This window comes from Chenopodium quinoa, unplaced genomic scaffold (assembly GCF_001683475.1).
Source record: "Chenopodium quinoa cultivar QQ74 unplaced genomic scaffold, ASM168347v1, whole genome shotgun sequence".
Classification (NCBI taxonomy): Eukaryota; Viridiplantae; Streptophyta; class Magnoliopsida; order Caryophyllales; family Amaranthaceae; genus Chenopodium; species Chenopodium quinoa.
The window spans coordinates 1,635,418-1,639,801 of record NW_018745448.1 but is presented as its reverse complement, the minus strand read 5'-3'; the positions used below and the strand labels follow the sequence as shown (position 1 = coordinate 1,639,801).

The 4,384-nt window shown below is 32.0% G+C and overlaps 1 long non-coding RNA gene across 2 annotated transcripts; it reads right to left on the bottom strand.

Annotated features, from left to right (window-relative positions):
* Positions 1 to 1,868: 1,868 nt before the first annotated feature.
* On the bottom strand, positions 1,869 to 4,384 carry LOC110713692. Of its 2 annotated transcripts, none has more exons than XR_002510035.1 (3): positions 4,048 to 4,384; positions 2,559 to 2,647; positions 1,869 to 2,178 (listed from the first exon to the last, which is right to left on the bottom strand). It is a non-coding gene; the product is annotated as an uncharacterized LOC110713692 (long non-coding RNA). The 2 variants fall into 2 exon arrangements; XR_002510034.1 differs by having other exon boundaries at positions 4,134 to 4,384.

The following is a 4,384-nucleotide window of genomic DNA, read 5'->3' as shown; positions in this document are numbered from 1 at the left end:
GTTAAAAATGATCAAACGGATCAAAATCTGGATACCGGTGATTTTAGTGACCAGTAATCGTGCGCAACTCAGTAGGTCGCGCTGGCCAGGCGCGCGCATCTTTTTGAGTTGCGCTGGTCTGTCACGCACAACTAATTCAGTTGCGCCCGACAATTAAGTCAGCAAAAAGAGAATCGCTAAGCGCGATTTTTCATTTCGCTTTCTCTCTCCTTCCTTCACGATTTTCGCTTCTTTCTCTCGCTAAAGAGCTCAGAGTTTCTTGTTTTTCGAAGCTAAAGGAAGTAGATCTCATCCCTTATTCATATTTGCCCATAATTAGTTCATTCTAGGCTGAATTTGGGCGATTTTCAAACCGTTAAACCCTAAATTTTGAATTTGGGGGTTTTTGATTCGGCTTGTTTTCATGAATTTGTTTTATTGCCGTTGTGACATGTTTAAGTAATATATTGCAACAAATTTCATGTGAAGTGGTAAATTATTTATCCTGTATGAACATGTCAAGCATATATGTATTTTTTTGTTCTAATTTTGATTTTGCGTGTGCTTAAATTTTATTTCTCTTTTGTTTTGCTCACATAAACTATAATTGTTAATTTTAATGTAAATTGAAGTGTTTAGAACAACAATTATGCAGTAAAATTATTAATGAAATTTTGAACTTTTATAATAGCATGAATTTGTTCTTGCGACTCATGTTTATTTTTTCAATGAAGTTTCAAAATTTGTTTTATCAATGATAAAAATAACCGATGGTTATTATTATTCACTTATAAAACTATGACCTCAAGATTTGCACAAAACTAGTTAGTTTAGGAAATTGTTGAAGACATCATCGAACTAGAGTAGTTTAGCTATACTTTGGGCTTTTGAGCCCCCATTTTATATTATCGAATATTGTAGCCCCCAATGTTGGGTGACTTCGATGACTTGTTTATTTTTTAATAATTAGTCCCTTTCATGTTTCTTAAAGTGGGTCTAGAAATCCTGTGTTTCGTCTTATTATAATATCAAATAGGATCTTGGAAACGATTAAACTAGTGTGTTTTGACCATTCATAGTTTTAACAAAGAAATTTGCTAAGTCTAGTAATATTGGTCATTCATTAGAACAAGTAAGAGGAAAAATGAAATGTTGTTCAAATTTTTTGTCTATTCTTGCTACTTTTAAATTCTTTCTTTTAAGTTCAAATTTTGAATCTCGAGAATGTAGATGTTATCCTCCTTGCGAAATTCCAATGTGTGCAACAATGGAGATTAATTTTTAATGAATACTTCATAATTTAGAATTTAGGAGTCTTTTACATTCTAAATCATGAAATTGTTTGTCTTGTGTTAATAAAGTGTCTTGATACAATTTTCATGATGAATGATTGAATACTAAACTTTGGTATGAGCAAGTATGTATCATGATTTTGTTTCTTTTGCTCTATACTAGTCATACTCTCTAATCTCTAGACTAATTGAAGTATTCACCAGTAGGCGAAATTGACTTTTTGTAACTGGCATTGTTGGTTGCGAATGCCACCGTTACAACTAGTGAAAATTATTCGTAACAAGCTAATGTTAGTTACAAATAATGTACTATTCGTAACTGGCTTAACCAAACGCCAGTTACAAAAAGTCTATTTTCCAAGTTAGAAAGCATACTATTTGTAACTGGCATTAAGTTACGCCGGTTACAATTAGAGTATTATTAGTAACTGCCAAACATTAACGCCAGTTACGAATAGCATTTTATTTTATTTAAAAAAAATCAAAGTGGTAGTAGTAGCAAATGCTTTTACTGCCATTACCCACGCAAAATTTTTTTTAATGTGAAGATCCATAAATTTTAACCCTACTTTTATACCGTAATAAATACAATGAGTATTAATCTAAACCACGTAAGGTCCAATTTAATCAACATCGATTTACATTATCAATTATAAAATATAAAAAATGATAATACTTGTAAATTACAAATATGTCACCAACTTTCAACTACAAAGGACATGTATGTAATCCTAAAAGAACAGAGTGATAAGAGGCCCCCTACGTCTTGGTCTGCAGATGTTTGCTCTTGACTTTGTTGATTGGCAATGCATTTCCAATAGAAGAATCAGCTCCAGAGGGCATTAGTGGGTTCCCTGTTATATCATAATCATGTATAATAATTTCCATGTTCAGGACAACAACAATCCTGTAGAAATTATGGCCTAAATAAGTTCTTACCCAACAAAAAGCATGCACAAGTATTGTAAATCACAATGAACTAAGTTCTGAAATTCAGCTCTAAATTCAGTTCTAATTTTCAAATCTTAAATTCATCTCTGAATACAGTTCTGAAATTCAATCCTGAAATTCAGGTATGATTTCAGTTCCAAAATCCATGTTTCATTTAAGGAAGGCAGAAAGAGAAAGTGTGTGACACACTTAATTTTCAGAAACCACAACTGATCTAAATATTCTAAAGCAACAAAAGGAACTATGGATTGATAAAAATGAAGATCAAAATATAATGCAGAAGATAGGATCCAAATATATAGATACAGAGTTGTTATATGCAAAAGATTAACTCACAAACTGAATTATATAGTATCTTCACTTTGATTTTAGCCACTGATTTTTGAGGGACCTGCTCGCTCTACCATGAATTCATGAGATGTTTTCTGTTATGTTTCAACCAAAAAAAAAAATCAAATTTAATTTGATATTAAAATTTACATCTAAATTCATCTGCACAAAGGAAACCAAAATAAACTAGTGTCTACAGTACAATTTACATGAACATTAATCGATGATATATATATATATAGAAGAGTAAATTAAGATGACAACAAAAATATGCATGTAGAGAAATGAGAGAGTGACAGACTTGACAATTGGAAACCAAGAAAGAGACCATAATAGCCAAAACTAAGTAAGACAAACCTGTTTTATAAATCAGAATAAAAAAAATGCAAAAACAGAGTACGATCGATTTCTCATATACATCAAAGCATATTATCACATTCACATTTTCAAGATTGAATTCTCAAATATATCAAAGCATTCCATACAACAGCAAGCAGAAGATACATAGAGATGCAAAATTAATCTGATAGTTACCTGACATAAAATAAGGTGCTAATAAACTAATGAATATGATATGCATAGAGATGCAACAATTTACAAAGCTTATAACCACAACATTGCAATACAATAGCACAACACATTTTCTCTTTGATCTATCAACATCACAGAAAGCATCATTGCAACATATATACTTCCTAAAAACTCACTTCCATACCATGTTAAATTTGTGTAAAAATGAGATATAAGATTGTTAAAATTTAAAAGCATAGTTTATTTAAATTGAATACTATGATATAATACTAAGCAATTGGAGTTTGGCAATTGATCACAAATAACACAAGAAATTTACAATACAAATCGTTAAAAATTAAGGGAGAATTAAGATGATGACACAGATTTAGAGTGAAATAGAATGCAAAAAACTTTAAATTGGACCCTCTTAATTTTAGGGCCATATCCACGTACTTGAACTAATCTTGTAACCTCTAAGTCCCTAGTGAAGTTGCCACTGTAAGGAGGGTGATCCCATCGTAAGGGGTACTCTCCTTAAATTCCCTAAGCCACTTAAAATCCTAGGACTTTACACTTGTTAGGGTGTAGTAGGATTTGAATTCCGGACTCTTTGGGAGACCTTGAATTAGAATTGATTCCATCTAGGAATGGCAACGGATCAGACTCGGGTCGGACTATGTAAGATCCGGCTCCGATCCGCCGCACAATCGGACCTTAAGTCCGAGTCTGAAACCGAGTCCAACTCTGAAAACTCAATATCCGACTCCGAGTCCGATAAACTATGCACCCTCCGACTCCGACCCAGGTCCAAACCAAAATTATAATAAATAAATAAATAAACTTGAATTTATTTTATATGTCCAGAATATACAAGATTCAACATTTATAATACAGCAACGAATTTTAATTGTATTCTATGTATAAATTAAATTAATCGAACAAAAACAATGGCATTATTAAACTTAGATCTAGAAATATATACCAAGCATTTCAATTCAAAATGTAATAGTACAACTTTTCCTTCATATTTTATGCTTACTAGCGAGTGAGAAAAATAGATCTACATACAACGATTTGCGAGTTGAGCCCAATTCAACTACACATGACAACCAAATTTGTGCTCTTCAAATAGATATGAATGAATAAATTAACGGATGAGATAAAAAAATTAGAGGAAGCTTCAGATCGAGAAGATGGACTGTAGTTTTTATGGAGTTTCTTTAGTGGAGAGAGAAAGAGAAAGAGAAAGAGAATGAGAAGTAGTGTAGACTTTGTAGAGTGTAAAAGCATTGGCAGAGAAAAAGTGGCGTGTTAGAGTA